Source organism: Pistacia vera, unplaced genomic scaffold (genome assembly GCF_008641045.1).
Source record: "Pistacia vera cultivar Batoury unplaced genomic scaffold, PisVer_v2 Contig361, whole genome shotgun sequence".
Classification (NCBI taxonomy): domain Eukaryota; kingdom Viridiplantae; phylum Streptophyta; class Magnoliopsida; order Sapindales; family Anacardiaceae; genus Pistacia; species Pistacia vera.
The window spans coordinates 482,672-502,700 of record NW_022196181.1 but is presented as its reverse complement, the minus strand read 5'-3'; the positions used below and the strand labels follow the sequence as shown (position 1 = coordinate 502,700).

The following is a 20,029-nucleotide window of genomic DNA, read 5'->3' as shown; positions in this document are numbered from 1 at the left end:
GACTCCAAATCATGTTGTTTGAGAAACCTTCTCTTTGAAGAAGCACAATTGGTGCCTTGCACTATCTCACTCTATCAAGACCTGATATTGCGTACTCCGTTAACAAGTTAAGTCAATTTCTCAAAGCCCCCACTCAACTCCATTGGCAAGCTTGTAAGAGACTTCTTCGCTATCTTAAAGGCACCACTGATTTTGGAATTCAGTTCACTAAGATTCAGCGATTTTATCTTGAATGTTTCACTGATGCCGATTGGGTAGGGGACATCCAAGATAGACGATCGACGAGTGGGTGTTGTTATTTCCTCGGTCCCAACCTCTTGCAATGGAGCTCTAAAAAGCAGAAAGTAGTGTCTTTTTTATCTACTGAGGCCGAGTATAGAGCCCTTGCTCAGGGAGCCACAAAAATTGCTTGGTTTTGCAACTCGTTCTCTGAAATTGGTCTAAACCTTCCTAAAATACCTATCATCTAGTGTAATAACTAGAGTGCAGGTTCTCTTGCATCCAATCCAGCCTACCATGGTCGAACCAAGCACATTGAATTGGATGCCCACTATATTCGAGAACAAGTTGCTGTCAATAACTTAAAGGTTCAATATGTCTTTACAGAACATCAGACTGCTGACATTTTTACCAAGTCTCTGTCCACTTCTAGAGTTGAGTATCTTCGAGCAAAACTTACAGTAGTTTCATCTCCTGTAAAAATTTCTTCTCCTGAACAAAATGCATCTTCCTCTTCTAAAATTTCTTGAGATTGTAAAGTGCTGGAGCATCAAGATGATTTTACAGTTGTATCAGGATGAGATTATCAGCATTGATCTTACTGAAATATCATAGTTGATCTTGATGAAATGAGTATCAGTTTCTTAAGTCTGTAAAGTGCAGGAGCATCATGATGATTTTACAGTTGTATCAAGATGAGCTTATCAACATTAATCTTGCTGAAATATCACAGTTGACCTTGATGAAATAAGTATCAGTTTCTTAAGTTTGAAAAGTGCTGGAGCATCAGGTTGATTTTACAGTAGTATAAGTATCAGGTTGAGCATCAGTATTCAGTGGTTCCAAGGTTCCAGTTAGATTCAATTTGCTGTCCAGTCAGATTCAGTTGAAAGCATTAGTTTCAATTAACATTTGTTTTAGTTTGCTTCGCTTCAGTTTGGCTGAAATAGCATTAGTATCAGATTGACTTGTTAAAAGCATCAGTTTCAATTAGCATCGGTTTTAGTTTGCTTCCGTTTGGCTGAAAATAGCATCAGTATCAGGTTGACTTGTTGTAACAGCTTTAATATTAGGCATTAGTTTCAGTTTGCTTCAGTTTGGCTGAAATAACATCAACATCAAATTGACTTTGTTGTAACAGCTTCAATATCAGACATTATTTTCAGTTTGCTTCAGTTTGGCTGAAATAGCATCAGTACCAGAATTCACCAAAGTAACTATTAATATTTCTCAATTCTCAGCTCAGCTTATGAGAGGATGTTAGGAAAAGAGTCAAGAGTAAGAGTTAGAGCTGTCCAGCTTCAGGAGGGATGTTAGTAAGGAATTAGAGTGAGTTGGGTTAGTCAATCTGCCGTTTACATTCAGTTTACTTTCAGTTTGTTTAACAGTTAGTTATTGTTATCTCAGCACTATAAAAGTGCCATTTACTGTACCATTTTTGTTTTAAGCAAATCAATAAAGAATTCTTGCTTCTTCTTTTACGTTTTCTCTCTGTTCCAAAGCTTAACAGCTCATACTTCCATCTCTGTTTTTTTTGCTACTCACCATGGCTGAACAATGTTATAGTAGAAGTGTGCTTGGGGAAATTGATTTGAATGTTCTTCCAACATTAGAAGCTACGAATGAAGTTGATGACATAGTTGAGGAAGTTAATACGCACGTGAGCCGAAAAAACATCACAAATGAACAAAGGTAGCAAAATAGCAAAAAATGTATCCGTTTTTAAGAATAAAAAGAAAGAGTAATATGACCAGTGGATAGAAAGGATTAGCCTTCATTTTCAAATTTTCCAGAAGCTGTAAAAGAGCTGGAGCTGAAAATGGAGAGAAAGAAAAGAAATTGTTAAAGAGCAATGCAATGAAGAAAAAGCAATGATTGGAAAGTTGTGTTAAATGGTGTTTGAAAGAGAAAGAAAGAGAGGAGATGAGGGGCCAGGGAAAGAGAGAGAGGAGACAGGGGCCATACGTCGGGAAAGAGAGAGAGGGTTGTGTAATTTTTTGGTCGAACAACATTTATTTTGGAAAAAATAAAATAAAGTTAAAATGACGTTTATTTCGAAACGTAGAGAGTAATTATTAATAATAATGAAACCTGGTGATTAGGGTTGAATTAGTCAAAATGTCATCTTATATATTTTATTTTGTTTTTTTTTTACCAATTATATTATAGAAATGAAGACAACTAGGAAAACTATTTAAATTTAACTTCCAATGTCACTAATCACTATTAGCTAGTTAGATGTTGAAATTGTTAAGTTATAAGATTTTATATTATAAATATTTTGGTGAAGCTCAGTGCAACATTCAGTATTATTCCAATCAGTTAATCTATTTTGTATCATTCAACTAAGCAGATATTCTCTATTCTATAATTGTTTAGACTCGACTAAATAGATATAATCTAACTAACGACTAGTTTGCATGTTTAAGCAATATGACCCTAGATCTCTTTATCAATTAGTTAGAGCTGACTCAAAGGAGGCATGTTTCTATGTTTGAAACCAATGGGGTTTAAATGTTATTCCCTCTGTTAACCAAAACATCAAGCTTCACTTAAGCAAAAGATCCAAACCATAGAAAACACATGCAGGGTCAAAATTGTGCCAACTTCAGTTCACACTTCTTATCATCTACTAACGGCATGCAAGTGGGAAGCCAACTTGCACTACAAGTTATAAAACAGATACAAGTTGGCCTTATCATCTACTAACGACATGCAAGTGGGAAACAAAAGTTGCAAAACAGATACAAGTTGGCCTGCAAGTGGAGACGCAAGTTGCAGATCAAATGAATCATATTTCTTGTTTTAGTTAGTTTGTTAGTGATCAAACGGTGGAGAAGAATGATCTACATGTATAAAATTTGTAATAGTTTACTGTTCACGTAAGAAAATATGAAAAGAGTTTAGTGCTCTGTTTTTTTTTCCTTTCTTCACCCTCTCGCATTTTCCTTTATAGTCATTTTTCTCTCTCTACTGCGTTGAAAGTTTTCATATGGTATCAAAGCTATACTTGATACACGTCAATGGCAGATCCAAGTATTCCTTCACCTTCCGATGTTGCTTCGATTGAAAAGATGACAAACTCATTCTCGTCCACAACTCTGACCAACACTTTGCCTACTATCACTGTGAAGCTAGGAGAGAGGAACTACGCACATTGGAAGTCCCAAGTCTTCCCAATCTTGAAAGCTTATGAGTTGGAAAATTTTGTCATAGGTGAGAAACAGTGTCCTTTTGCTTTTATTCTGTCCTCAACCGATGAATCTAAGAAAGTAATCAACTCTGATCATATCATGTGGAAGAAAATAGATCAATTTCTATTTAGTTGGTTAATCTCATCCATATCTAAAACTATGTTTAGGCACGTAGCAAATTGTGAGACAGCTTATGATATATGGCACACCTTAGAGATGCATTTCTTGACTGATTCTAAGGCTAGAGTGTTGCACTTAAGAAATCAGTTGCAAACCACTAAGAAAGAAAACTCTAGCATAAACGAATATGTAATGAAGATGAAAGAGATTGCTGGTTTTCGTACTGCTAGTGGAGTAATCATAAACGATGAAGAATTGCTATTATATATCCTTGATGGCATTGGCTCTGAATATGATGCTGTGGTAGCAACCTTAATCTCAAGGAGTAGTGAAGTATCTCTATAGGAAGCACAATTCCTACTGCATAAACATGAGATGAGGTTGGAAAAACAACATGCAGCTTAGATAGGTTTTCATGATGCTGCTGCATTCCTAGCAACTAAACAGTCTTTTTCTTCAGCTCAAAACATGCCACTGCAAAATAGTCTAGAACAACCAACACAACATCTCACTCAATCTCTACCTCCAAACCAAAATGAACACAGAAATTCCTATCAAATTGGTCAAAATTTCCAGAATTATAATCCAAGTTTCGGTAGAGGCAGAGGCAGAGGTAGGAACTTCTATAAGCCAAGATTATTTTGTCAACTGTGTGGGAAAAGTGGTCACATGGCCCTTCAATGTTACCATCGTTTGACACTAACTTTCAAGGGAATCAAAATCATTAATCTCACTTTGGAATGGACTATAATATGACACAACAATCTGCACAAATGACCACTCCTGCTTAAGCCTATTTTGTAAGCACACAGTAGCCAAACTTCTGTCATGGTCCAAATCAGTTTCCTTCTATCTCTTCACCTATAAGCCACAATCTAGTACAACTTCAAAACTTAGCACCAACAAATCAATCTCAGTACACCTATTCAACCTTTCATGCAGATCAAACACAATCATCTTATGAACCTTCAGGAGAAACACAGATGAAAAACCACTCAACTGGAAAATCAACATCTTCAACAGCTACTCCACTCATAGTAGCATATCCCACTTGGTATATTGATTCAGGAGCAACTCACCATATCACTCCAAATTTACAGAATCTTTCCTTCAAAAATCAATACAATGGTTTAAAGTCTCTTCAAGTGGGCAATGGTCAATGTCTTGGCATTTCTCACACATGTTTGACTCTTATTCCTTCTTGCATAAACAAGTTCTTACAACTTAAAAATATTCTTTATGTACCTTAAGTAACAAAAAATCTTCTAAGTATTTCAAAGATTACACGCGACAAAAATTTGGTTGTTGAATTTTCTGCGGATGAATGTGTTGTTAAGGACAAGACATCACAGGTGACTCTACTTAAAGGCCATGTACATAATGGACTCTATCAGCTTGACATTCCAACTAGCTTTCACAATCAACAAGCCAAGTCCTCTACAGTAATATCTCCACAACTGTAGGTTCCTTAAGGGTTTCTTAATATGGCAGACTCCTTCATTATTTCCTCCATCAGTTCAAAGCCTACTGCATCTGTCACTGCAAATTTGAATAACTCGTCTAGTCCTGGTCCTTCATGTCCAGTTATTACTATAGCAAATAATGAATCTTTACTTTCAACTATTGATAAAGTGGGGACCTTATGGCATAGAAGACTTGGTCATCCTCATTCCTCTGTACTTAACACTCTTGTTACAAATTTGAATATAAAAGATCATAGCTTAAACAGAATTAGTTTTTCTGAAGCATGTCAGTATGGGAAACTTCATCAAAGTCATTTTCCTTCTTCCAACTCATAAACATGTATGCCATTTGAGCTTGTTTTTGCAGATGTTTAGGGACCTGTCCCTGTTAGTTCAGCTACTGGTTATAGATATTACTTACTCTTGGTTGATGACTACACTTGTTACTCCTGGATCTATACAATGAAGCTCAAATCTGAAGTTAACAATATTATACAATAGTTTGTACAACTGGTTGCTCAACAGTTTGACAAGAAAATAAAGACCTTTCAATCGGATTGGGGTGGAGAGTTTCTCCCTTTAGCTGTATATTTTGCTCAACAAGGAATACATTTTAGGCATCCATGCCCTCACACACAGCAACAAAATGGTAAAATAGAACGCAAACATCGGCATGTGACTGAGACATGATTAACATTATTGGCCCAAGCTTCCATGCCACTTGAATATTGGTGGTTTGCATTCCACACGGCTGTGTATCTAATTAACAGGTTACCTACAGTGGTTTTACATAATCAAACTCCCTTTCAAAAGCTCCTCCACAGGTCCCCGGACTACCATGCTATTTGGATCTTTGGGTGCCAATGCTTTCCTTTCATCAGACCCTACCAAAAACATAAGTTTGCATTCCATTCCGAGCAATGTGTTCTCTTGGGGTATAGCTCACATCATAAGGGATATTTGTGTCTTAATACTCATGGCAAGGTCTACACTGTTTAGACTGTAAAATTTAATGAGGAAGTCTTCCCCTTTTCTCATAATTTTACTCTTACAACTGCTCCTACCACAACCACAAACTGTCCGCAGCCTTGGAAACTCCCAGTTGAATTTTCTTCTCTAAAACAACCTGTGTCAGATTCCTCTCCATTATCACCATCCTCCACTACATCTTCTACTCCAAATTATGTTACCTCCACAACACTTGTCATCAACACCTCCCCGCATCCTCCCTCCTTTCAGCTAGAGGTTGACCTTCGGGGTTATCATACTACAGCACCTTCACCTTCACCTTCCTTTCTTTCATCTTATCATTCCACTCAAAATGTCCATCCCATGATAACCAGACATAAAGAAAAAGCCCTATTTAGTTCCATCCTTCTAGAAAATCATACAGAACCTTCCTCTGTTGTAAATGCGCTTCAGCATCCTCTTTGGCTTAAAACCATGAAAGCTGAGTTTGATGCACTACAAGCCAATCATACGTGGAATTTAGTCCCATATACAGATGAGATGACCTTAGTTGAGAATAAATGGGTCTTTAAGGTCAAGTTAAATGCTGATGGAAGTCTTCAACGGTATAAAGTGCGGCTTGTCGCAAAAGGTTTTCATCAGGTTCCTGGCATTGATTATTTTGAGACGTTTTCTCCTGTTATTAAAGCTTCCACTATTTGAGTTATACTCTCCCTTGCTGTTTATAATGGATGGGAAGTGCAACAAGTTGACATTAACAATGCCTTCCTCAATGGCGACAGTCTGTGTATATGTCTCAACCAGAGGGGTTTGTTGATTCTTCCAAACCATCCTACGTCTGCAAACTTCACAAAGCCTTGTATGGGCTAAAGCAAGCACCCCGGGCGTGGTTTGACAAGCTTAAGTTAGCCTTGGTTAGTCATGGTTTTACTAATTCTACATTAGACTCCAGCCTATTCTACTATCATCAAGATACTACAGTTATCTACATACTTGTTTATGTAGATGACATCCTGTTAACTGGTAATAATGCTTCTCTTATTCAACATGTTGTCACCTGTTTGGATGAAACCTTTGGCCTTAAGATCCTTGGTCCTGTTCACTACTTTCTTGGCATTTTCGTCATTCATACACCTTATAGTCTTCAACTAAATCAGCAAAAGTATGCTGAAGAAGTTCTCCAGCATTTTGGTATGCAACATTGTAACCCGTGTTTTACTCCCATGGTGCTTGGTTCCAAGTTGCAGTTTGATGATGGACTTCTTTTTGATCAACCCTCCTTGTATCGCAGTCTTATTGGTGCTCTTCAGTATCTTACAATGACTAGACCAGACATATCATTTGCTATTAATAAGCTGAGCCAATTCCTAAAAGCTCTAATAACTAATCATTGGCAAGCCTGTAAGCATGTTCTTCGTTATATTTAGGGCACTCTGAGTCATGGCCTTACATTTCGAAAAAGTTCTACCTTGCACCTTGAAGGATATACGGATGCTGACTGGGCAAGTAATTTGTCTGATCGAAAATCTACCAACAGCTATTGTCTCTTTCTTGGGTCCAACTTAATCCAATGGAGTTCCAAAAAACAGCAAGTGGTAGCTCTTTCTTCCATTGAAGCTGAGTACCGTGCCTTAGCTCAAGCCTCAACTGAAGTGGCCTGGCTTCAAAATCTTTTTCGTGAGCTTCATATTACCATCTCGGTGTTCCTGTTCTCTGGTGTGATAACACCAGTGCAGGTGCTCTTGCTGCCAATCCCGTATTCCACGCACGCACCAAACACATTGAAATCGATGTTCACTTTGTCCGCGAGATGGTTCAGTCTTAACGCTTGATGGTTTAATATGTTGCTTCTCAGTTTTAGGTTACTAACATCTTGACCAAGCCGTTGTCTGGTTCTTGGTTTAAAACTCTTCATGATGGTTTGCGTCTTGGTACTGCCTCCTTCCCATTTGAGCTTGAGGGCGATCTTTCGCATGTCAAGCCTCAAATTCTGAGGATTTAGCAGCAGAAATAAACAATCCTTGAAAAAGAAAATCAGTCCAGAAAGAAAAATCAGTCTAGTTTTTTTTTGAGCTCAACCTCTCCCTACAGTTTCATTTTTTTTACTTAAGTTCAGCTTGAGGGATGATGTTAACCAAAACATCAAGCTTCACTTAAGCAAAAGATCCAAATCATAGAAAACACATGCAGGGTCAAAATTGTGCCAACTTCAATTCACACTTCTTATCATCTACTAACGGCATGCAAGTGGGAAACCAACTTGCACTACAAGTTGCAAAACAGATACAAATTGGCCTTATCATCTACTAACGGCATGTAAGTGGGAAATACAAGTTGCAAAACATATACAAGTTGGCCTGCAAGTGGAGATGCAAGTTGCAGATCAAATGAATCATATTTCTTGTTTTAGTTAGTTTGTTAGTGATCAAACGGTGGAGAAGAATGATCTGCATGTATAAATTTTGTAATCGTTTACTGTTCACGTAAGAAAATATGAAAAGAGTTTAGTGCTCTGTTTTTTTTTTTCCTTTCTTCATCCTCTCGCATTTTCCTTTACAATCATTTTTCTCTCTCTACAGTGTTGCAAGTTTTCACACCCTCTGACCTCAGGGGCGTTTCTAGATTTTTCCAAAGTTTTATAAATTTATTATTCTTGATGAGGTTGGTCACAAGCTCACCAATCCATTAAATTAAAACACAAACTTGTAGGGGTATGAAATTTTAGAATTGAGGTTATCAATTTAATTGTAAGATAAATAAATGAATAAAAGGAATTTTTATTCTTTCAAAACGACCCACATCTAAAATATTTTTATCAGAATAATACTACACTTACAAACTTTTTATACAAACTTTCTCATACAAATTGATGTGGCAAAAGATGTTTGAGTAATTTTAAATTATAAATAAACTTTTACTCAATCATCTTTTGCCATACTAATTTGTATAAAAAGTTTGTAAGTGTAATATTACTATTTTTATCAAATTTCTTGTATTAAAGGAACCGTATATCAACAAATAATAATAATAAAAAAACGACAGCTGTTGAAGTCCCCTTCTTTCTTCTTTATAATATTTTGACCAAAAGAAAAAAAAAAAAAGTTCTGCATACATCTTGATATCAAATAATAGTGGAGAAGTAATACTGCTGTAACACTATCACGTGTTGAAAATTTCAACTTAATGATCAATATTTTGATTAATTAATAGCAATTTGGAAATAAATATAATTAAGATGACGGAAGATTTGAATTTATGGTAATCAGAATTTTCCATCTGTAGCTAGACGAAAGTATCTGTGTCGTCCAATATTTGTGCCCACTTCTTCTCCTAAAAGTCTCCACATTATTTAATTAAAATGTTTCTCGTCTAGTGACATAATTAATTGAATGTATAATTGACTCTTAATTTTTATAGTTTAGTAAAAAAACTATCAGCTTTGTTCATAAAATTAATATTGCAATTGACGTAGAATGTTTAGTAGATGAATCCTTGGATGAGACTGAACGTCAAAAGCCTAAACGCGGACAAACCAACTTTAAACTATTATAACTTTTGATCAATGAGAAGTTATGGGATCATAATATATCAACGAAAAGTTCATTTTGAGTCCTACGACATGGTAACCAAGTTCCTTGGTTGGGGAACGTTTTCGGGCCTAAAATCCACCGTTTCGGCATGCTTCGAGGCCATTTTAGTTTTTTACGCGTTTTTTCCTATTTTATTTAGGATTTTATTTTTTAATTAATTTAGATTTATTTCTTGTTTATTGGGAGTCTTGTTAGGCTTCATTGCCACCCTATATAAATATATTATTCGTTTTTGGATATTATTAAATGATTATTTAGATTTTATTTCAGGCTTTTAAGCCTAAGTTTCTGTGATTGAGATTTGTTTATCAATTTTAAAGACATAGTCGAGTGCTAACCTTGTTGTTACGTTAAATCGCGCTAAAACTTAATTTCTTTCCTTGATTTAATATTTAAGAACCAGGTCAAATTGGTGCTATATAAATATTTTTTTTAAATTCACTTTAATATTAAATATTAATTAGACCTTTATCTAAGAATTTAAACTTTAAAGTCGGGAGTATTAATTTATTGAATAGAGTAAATGTTAATTTTTAATATTTTCCTTTTTGTCTTTATGTCTCTGTTTGCTTGATTGGAGATAAATATGACGAAACAGAACAATGATATAAAATCAAATTTATCCAGGTTGGATTTACGAATGAGGGCAAAGTGATGGCATTGGATCTTGAAATCTACAATAATGCTGGAAATTCACTTCACTTATCACTTGCTGTCCTTGAACGGGCTATGGTTCACTCGCACAATGTCTACGAGATACCAAACGTTCGAATTCTGGGAAGGGTTTGCTTCACTAATTATCCTAGCCACACTGCATTCCGTGGATTTGGGGGTCCCCAAGGTATGCTAATTGCTGAAAATTGGATTCAAAGATTTGCCGCAGAACTTGGGAAAAGCCCAGAGGAGATCAGGGTAAGTTATAACATCTTGTTAATCTGTTGTTCATATGGCAATGCTATTCATGACCTTTGAATTATTTGATTACTAATTTTTAAATTGTAACTGTTTTTAGGAAATTAATATTCAAGGTGAAGGATCAATAACGCATTATGGTCAAAAACTTGAATTCTGTACACTGGCCCCACTATGGAATGAACTGTATTGTGTATAAAAGGTCTAAGGACCAGAGTACCAGATATGAGTAAAATAGGACCAGGTAGAACTTTGCCAAAACGCTGCGTATTACTAAAAACGCAGTATATATTTGCCTCTGTACTGCTGCATTTTTCAGTTAGAAAAAGAATACCCAAATGTTCAATTGAATTCTGTTATTTCTCAACTGCTTCTTCTTCTCCTTTCTAGATTTTTCTTTGAATTGTTTCTCCTTCATGGTATCAGAGCCATAGACAAACGTCTTTGGTTTGATATACTCAGATTTCCTTCCTTTTTCTTTAAGAATTTGTAGCCCTATCTCTGAAATCGGTAAACATGGAAGCTGGATCCAGTAGCTCGACAGCTTCAAGAACTCCACCTACTCTACCTACAATCTCTGTAAAGCTTCTTGATAGGAATTACTCGTTTTGGCGTTCACAAATTCTTCCAGCCTTAATTTCTCATGGCCTTGATGGATTTGTTACTGGAGAAAAAGAATGTCCTCCTATGTTTATAATGGAGCCCGAAGAGGAGTCTGGAAAATTAGTCAAGAAAGGAAACCCTAGCTACTACAATTGGAAGAAAATTGACCAATTCTTGGTAAGTTGGCTCTTATCTTCACTTTCAGAGTCCATGTTCCGTCATGTAGCTAAGTGTGGTTATTCATATGAAACATGGAACACTTTAGAACTTCATTTTCAATCACTGTCCAGAGCCAGAACATTACACTTGCAGAACTTATTACAAACCACTAAGAAAAATGCACTTAGTATCAGTGAATATGTTTTGACTATGAAAGGTTTAGGTGATGAATTGATTGCCAGTGGAGTGTCAATTAGTGATGAAGAGTTGTTATTGTAAATTTTAGATGGTTTAGGTCCTGAATATGATGCTATAGTGGCTTCATTGACTACCAGCAGCAATAACATGACCTTGCAAGAAGCGCAATTCTTCTTGCATAAACATGAAATGCGACTTGAAAGACAAAATAGTGCTCTCAATATGTTTCTTGATCAGCTGGCCTCTGCTTTGGTAGCTTCTAAACAGAACTCTAGTAATGGCTCTAACCATAATTCTGGAACAAGTTATCATAATTCTAGACTGAGTTATGAAAATCTCAGTTTCCAAAAATATGTGCATCCACAGACCCTGTCACAAACGAGTCAAGGTTTTGTTCAACCTCAGTTTAGTCAAGGTTCTGTTCAACCTCAGTTTTCTGGCTTTTCATAATTCCAATCTTCGAGTAGCATTCCTGGTCAATTTACTCAATTTCAGCCATAACATTCTCCTCCGTTGGATCTGCAAAATCAGTTTCTCCATCCTGGGATGATGACGTTTCATCCTCATATGAGACCTAGAGGAAAAGATGGAGGCTCTTTTAGGCCTAAATTGATATGCCAAGTTTGTGGCAAAGTCGGACATTCAGCATTGCAATGCTACCATAGATTCAATCATGCCTACCTGGGATTTACTGCTAGTGGTTCTTCTGATGTGGTTGCTTCTCAAGCTCAGTTTTAAAATCAAGCTACTGAACCTGCTGCTCAAGGCTTTCTGGCAACAAAACTAATGCAAGGACAAATGTTAAATAATGCACCATAGCAACAGTCTGCTAATTATCCTCACACTGGTTTCAATCAAGAGTTTCCATTGTACACTCAATCACTTCAGTCTAGAGGTTTACAATAGTTTCAATATTCTCAGCCATCTTCGCAACAGTTTCAATATTCTTAGCCATCTTCGCAACTGAATCCTTCACAACAGATTGCTTTTAAAGGACCAAATGTGTCTATACCTATGTCTACTCAGCACCTACCTGTTGCCGCTCCTCAAACAGCGACAAATCAGACTTGGTATGTTGATTCTGGAGCTACGAATCACATGACAGCTGACACTAGTAATCTGATGGTTAAAAGTGATTATCAAGGTGATTATCAGGTGCAGGTTGGAAATGGGCAGGTTGTTCCCATCACTCACATAGGTATGTCTTATGTTCCATCTCACTTCACTAAGAGACTTTTGGAATTAAAGAATATGCTTTGTGTTCCTCATATTAAAAAGAATTTACTTAGTATTTCTCAAATAACTAAGGACAATGATGTTATCAAATTTCACTCCAATTGCTATTTAATAAAGGATAAAACTACTAAGGAATTCTTGCTTCAAGGAGGTTTGCGAGATGGACTTTGTCAACTGCAGATTTCACCTAGTCTACGTCAGCCTTCTGCTTTCAATAATAAATCAGATTATGTTCCCAGATCTGTATCAAGTGTTATTAGTAAAAATTCAGGACAAGGAGTCAATGTTGCTTTAGTTACTACAATGTCAGCATGTAATAAAGATGTCTCTGCTACCTCTGATGTTAGTACTACTATGTTGTGGCATGCTAGACTTGGTCACCCCAATGTCAAAAAATTACACAATGTACTAAATAAACTGCATATACGCAGTGTTTCAAGCAATAATATGAATTTTGTGAAGCATGTCAGCTTGGAAAAATGCAACAGTGTGCCTTTCCTAGCTCCAATTCTTTTTCAACTACTCCACTTGAGTTGATTCATGTTGACTTACGGGGCCTTGCTCCAGTAGTATCCTCTGAAGGGTATACGTATTATATTGCCTTTGAGGATGATTATAGTCATTACACGTGGGTTTATCCCTTGAAATTGAAATCTGATTCCTATGGCATTTTTACACAGTTTCATTGTCTTGTTGATAAGCAATTTGATTTTAAAGTTAAGTGTTGCAAACCGATTAGGGAGGTGAGTTTAGATCATTCTCCAAATATCTTCAACAACATGGAATAAACTTTAGGCACCCTTATCCTTATCTCCATCAACAGAATGGAAGGGTAGAGAGAAAGAATAGGGCCATTACTGAATTTGGTTTAACTATGCTAGCTCATGCTGGAATGCCATTATGCTTCTGGTGGCAAGCTTTTTCAACAGCAACTTTTCTGCTAAACAGGTTACCATTTACTGCTATAGGTTTTGCATCACCCCTTCAAAAGTTGTTTAATAAAGATCCTGATTATACAGAGTTGAGAATGTTTGGTTGTAGCTGTTTTCCCAATATTTGGCCCTTCCAACAACACAAGTTCTCTTATCACACTGAGAAATGTGTGTTTCTAGGATATAGCTCAGATCATAAGGGCGACAAATGCTTGTCTTCCTCTGGAAAAGTTTATATGGCTAAACAGGTCAAGTTCAATGAAATTGAGATGGCTTTTAAGTCTGGTTTTCAATGCTCTTTAGTCTCTAAAGTTGAAGAAGTTGTGGATCAAACTAATAGCATTAATAGCACTCTAACTCCTTGGCAGCCTATGCAGATTCCTCTTACTGAATCAACTAATTCGGTAACTCCTAAGTCTTCTCCTATTCCTTCAGAGTTGCCAAGTCCTTCCTTTTATTATTCTCAGAAAGGATGTGATAAGTCTAACAATCTCAGTAGAGATGTCTCTGCATCATCATTATCTCTTGTCAATACAACTCAGTCTGGTCAGTGCACTGTCACAGCTCTACCCAATGCTCCATCTGCAAATAGAGGGATTCAACTTGAAGTAGTCTGACCTATTGAACCTCCTAAGTCTCAGCCTTCTATAAAAAGTACTGCAAATTTCTATCCTATGATAACAAGGTCAAAAAGCTTAGTACAACCTTGTGCTCTACTCACAACAACAACAATTCTTCTTGAGCCAAAAACTGTAACAGAAGCACTTCATTGTCTAGAATGGAAGTCAGCTATGGAAACAGAATATCAAGCCCTCATTCGAAATCATACTTGGGAATTAACTCCTTATACTTAAGATATGCATGTTGTTGGTAGTAAATGGGTGTTTAAGACTAAACTAAATGTTGATGGATCTCTTAAAAAATACAAAGCAAGGTTGGTAGCTAAGGGTTTTCAACAAACACCAGGATTAGATTATTTCGATACCTTTGCCCTTGTGATTAAGGCTGCCACTATCAGGATCATTCTCTCACTAGCTGTCCATCATGATTGGCCTATTCAACAACTGGATGTAAATAATGCTTTTTTGAATGAGGATCTCACTGAAAATGTGTTTATGGTTCAACCTGAAGGTTTTGAAGTGGAATCTAATCCTAGACTTGTTTGCAAATTGAAAAAGGCCTTCTATGGCCTAAAACAGGCCCCTCGAGCCTGGTTTGACAAATTAAAGAAAGCTTTGCTGACTTGGGGATTCGTCAATTCTTCCTCAGATATTAGTCTCTTCTTTTACAAAAAAGATAGTCAAGTAGTATACCTATTAGTCTATGTTGACGATATTCTTGTGATTGGAAATGATCCTGAGTTGATCTCTCAAGTTGTGATTGATTTGAATCAACAATTTGCTTTAAAAGACCTGGGGGATGTAAACTATTTTCTTGGTTTTGAAGTCCATAGGAATAACTCAAGTTTGTTGCTAACACAATCTAAGTATGCTCAAGAGCTCTTTCATAAAGCTGGGATGTCTAATTCCAAACCTTGTCTTACACCATGTCAACTGGTGTTAAACTTAGCAAAGAGGATAGTGTAATCTTTGATCAGCCGTGTCTCTACAGGAGTATCATTCGGGGCTTACAATACCTTACATTATCCAGGCATGACTTAGCATTTGCTGTCAATAAATTGAGCCAGTTTTTGCAGCTTCCAACAGTGTCTCACTAGACTGCTTGCAAAAGAATGCTTAGATATATTAAAGGCACTCTTCAACATGGGCTATATTTCAAGAAACATCAGCATTTGGTGATTGAAGGATACACTGATGCTGATTGGGGCAGTGATACTAGTGACCGAAAATCTACTACAGGTTATTGTATCTATCTTGGGGGAAACTTGGTACAATGGTGTTCAAGAAAATAGAGATTTGTTGCGTTGTCCTTCACAGAAGTAGAATATCGAGCACTAAGTCAAGCAGCTACTGAATTGGTCTAGATTCAGAACTTATTTCAAGAGCTTGGTATTAAGGTTAATGCAACACCTGTCCTTTGGTGTGACAACATGAGTGCCAGGGCTTTGTCATCCTGTCTTTCATGCAAGGACCAAGCACATTGAAATTGATGTGCATTACGTAAGGGAACCTGTAGCAGAAAAAAAAAGGCTCTGTGTTCAATATGTTGCATCAGAATATCAGATTGCTGATATTCTAACAAAACCTCTTCCAAGTCATAGGCATCAACTTCTGCGTGACAAACTGAATGTGTCCAGCTTGGTTGCCACTTCAGAGTTACTTAAGGATAATCAAAGTGTTCCACCGGCTGAGAACAAGGAAGATGAATATGCTATTGTTGAGGAGGTAATTTAATCTGCTGATCAAAGTGTTCTACCGGCTGAGAACAAGGAAGATGATTATGCTACTGCTGAGGAGGAATTTTAATTTGAGATCAGGAAGATAGTTTAGCTTCAGGGGGAATATTGTGTATAAAAGGACAAAGAATAGAAATATAGTTTAGTTTCAGGGAGAATATTGTGTATAAAAGGTCTAAGGACCAGAGTACCAGATATGAGTAAAATAGGACCAGGTAGAACTTTGCTAAAACGCTGCGTATTACTAAAAACGCAGTATATATTTGCCTCTGTACTGCTGCATTTTTCAGTTAGAAAAAGAATACCCAAATGTTCAACTGAATTCTGTCATTTCTCAACTGCTTCTTCTTCTCCTTTCTAGATTTTTCTTTGAATTGTTTCTCCTTCAAACTGAAAGTATCCTGTGATTTTTTGAATGCTCGCAAAGAAGCTGAGATATTCAATCTGAACAATCGGTGGAAGAAACGTGGTGTTGCTATGGTCCCAACAAAATTTGGCATATCCTTTACACTGAAGCTAATGAACCAGGTAACATTGGAACCATATGTTAATAAAGTTGGTTTCCTTTTTACTTTTATTTTTGGTCTGTAATTTTATTTCTGTAACTCTGTGTTCTGATTATTTCTTTTTTTAACACCTATAGGCAGGCGCTCTTGTTCATGTGTACACAGATGGTACTGTTTTGGTTACACATGGTGGTGTTGAGATGGGACAAGGTTTGCATACAAAAGTTGCTCAAGTTGCTGCATCTGCTTTCAATATCCCTCTCAGTTCCGTCTTCATATCAGAAACAAGCACCGACAAGGTACTAGAGCAATACTGAAAGATGTAGCCCTGGTGGACTAATGTGCTATAGAGTGAATAATATAATCAATATGCTAAAATTTACAATAAGTAATTCCATACCTGCGTTTACAAGTACTGAAGTTCGAATTCTTAAAGATTTTATCGGAAAGAATTAATAAGCAGCTTCAACTCAGATATATGATTGGATTTCCTACTGAGCATTTTTTCAACTTCCACGTTCTTGAAATCGTCGAGTAAAATTTCTGTTGGTTCTTCTATGGACTGTAGTTTATATGCTTGTGACACTACCAGTAGAACTGCCGACAGCTTTTTCGGCCTCCTCAAGTACTAGTAGAACCATATAATGAGTATTGTTAAGAAAAAATGAGCTACTTGTTCAATTCAGAGTGAGTATTTGTGTAAACATTGAAAATCTGATGATGATGCAAATATAGAAGAAATATAGTCTATTGTCTGCAGTAGACATAAGGACTGAGTTTACTTTTGAGTGCTATGGCCTAGAACTCAGAGAAATCCTATTTATGATGTCTAGTAGTATTTAACAACCCTTAAATTCCTTGAATATGTTTCCTACTGAGTGATTGGAAAAAGATGGACTTTTTAATTGACTCTTTTCATCTGATTAAAAACTCTTTCGCGTCCATTTTTAATTGACTCTTTGACTCTCACCATCAATATTCTTCTCCATGCATTTGTAGTGCTTGCATCAAACAATGTAAGATGAATTAAAATGGATTTATTTTAATTGGTATTGAATATTTTCTTTTTTATAAACTGATCCAGATCATCTTAACCGTGAGTAATTTCTGCTAGCTACTTCAATGGTTTGATTGTGGTGCCTATTCTCATATGGGGCTGTATTTGTATTTGCCACTAAATTAGGTTCCTAATGCTTCCCCGACAGCAGCTTCTGCAAGTTCAGATATGTATGGAGCTGCAGTTTTGGATGCATGTGAGCAGATTAAAGCACGGATGGAACCTATTGCTTCTAAAAAGAATTTCAGCTCTTTTGCTGAGGTAATCTTGTCTTCACTGTTTGTGGTTATGACTTCATGCTTCTCCCTTATTTCCTGATATTCATTTAACTATTTCCAGCTATCTGATGCCAAAAAAATTATTGTGTTTTACACTTTTTGCAGCTGGCTAGTGCATGTTATGTAGAAAGAATAGATCTTTCTGCTCATGGATTTTACATCCTGAGATCGGCTTTGATTGGAACGTTGGCAAAGGAACCCCCTTCAGGTATTTCACCTATGGGGCTGCATTTGCTGAGGTTGAAGTTGATACATTGACCGGAGATTTCCACACAAGGGCTGCAAATGTTATCTTGGATCTTGGATATTCGCTGAATCCAGCCATTGATGTTGGACAGGTTCTTTTTTTCCCTTTCTGTATATAAGTCCATTTTCTAAATGTCCGGCTTCATAAAAAACTTTACAAGTTGTATAATTTATTGTTTTAATACCTTTGTTAAACCAGTTAAGTTATTCGGTAATAACCCAACATTAATATTTACATTTAACTAGCTCCCTCATTTGTAACATGGATGTGAGCGATTAATTTTATTGTCTATAATTTGCCATTTAGATAGTCCTGTTGGGTAAGCTTGGAGAACTTTCAGTTGAACTATAGTATGTATTATCATTCTTGCTCACGTTGATGCTACAGTCATCGTGTTGGATGTCAAAAACATTTTAACTGAAAATCAAATTTTTTTTTTTTTCATCTGAAATTATGGGGAGGTTTATAAACTAATCTTTTGTGTTGTACTCAAATTTTTGTTTCAGATTGAAGGAGCATTCATCCAAGGTTTGGGTTGGGTAGCCTTAGAGGAAATGAAGTGGGGAGATGCCGCGCATAAGTGGATTCCATCTGGCCATTTGTACACATGCGGGCCCGGAAGCTACAAAATTCCTTCTTTAAATGATGTTCCCTTCAAATTCAATGTCTCTCTTTTGAAGGTATACTTTCTACCAATTGCTCCTTAAATACTTGGTTTCTTTCGATGCATGATTTCAGCGCTAGTTGAAGTCTTTTCATGCTGATACCTTAATATCGTCAAACTTAGTATCCCATCAGCTGTAGTTTCATTTGACTCCGAACAATGCTACATTTTAATTTTTTTCATTTATTGATTTACAGGGTCATCCAAATGTTAAGGCCATCCATTCCTCCAAAGCTGTTGGCGAGCCTCCATTTTTTCTGGCTTCGTCTGTCTTCTTTGCCATCAAAGATGCCATTATGGCTGCAAGAGCCGAAACCGGGCACAGTGAATGGTTTCCTCTTGATAGTCCTGCAACTCCTGAAAGGATCAGGATGGCTTGCTTGGATGAATTTACCGCACCATTTATTAACGATGGTTATCGTCCCAAACTTGGTGTCTGATCTGCTGGCTGCTTGTATCAAAATGTGTATATCTTAAAATTATGATCAGTCAGGTTTCCAGCGACAACATCTATGAAATAAGCATTTCTTGAATAAGCTTAACAGGCAATTATTTTTATGAACAATCTACCGAGCAAAAAATAAAATAGTTCATACAATTGATTTTGTAGATAAATTTTAACCAACCGACTTTCAACTTCTTAGCAGCTTTGAAAATATCAAGGTTTTAAAACCCGGTTTGACCGGTTGAATCGGGAACCGGTGACCAAGCCGGGTTGGTTCAATTGAAAAACCGTTAATTAAAGTTAACTCAGTTTGAATCGCGGTTGGACCAGATTTTCTATGATGAACCACCGGTCCAACCAGTTTTGGCACAAAATCGGGTTAACATCAGTCCTAAAAATTAAAACCAAAAAAAAAAAAAAAAAAAAATTAAAACCCTATTCCCATTTCAATTTCATTCGACAAATCAACATATCATTTTGGCTTTGGCTTCTTCAGTTTTCAAACTTCAATCCTCTTCAATCTTTGGCTGCTTCTTCTTCAATATCCAATCTTTGAACCTTCCACATCTATTGATCTTCAATCTTAGACTTCAGCCATTGTTTTAAAGGCCGGACCGGACTGGCCAATCCAACCGGTTGGACCTTGAATCGGTCACGTTTCCGATTCGAGTCAATATAAAACCTGATATTGCGCAATAACTCGTTTTAACCCAACAATGGACCGCGTGAACAGTTCAAAACCGTCGGTCCAACCGGATCGCAAGAAAAACCGGCCCAACATTGAAAAGGGAAAAAAATCCCTAATTTCTCACTTTCTCCCATTTCGCAGTTTCTTCTTTCTCTACGTGCAAAATTCTCTGAAAAAATTTGAATGAAATCGT

The 20,029-nt window shown here is 36.6% G+C and overlaps 1 pseudogene; it reads left to right on the top strand.

Annotated features, from left to right (window-relative positions):
- The first annotated feature begins 16,643 nt into the window (after positions 1 to 16,643).
- LOC116140041 lies at positions 16,644 to 19,228 on the top strand (annotated as a pseudogene).
- Positions 19,229 to 20,029: the final 801 nt, after the last annotated feature.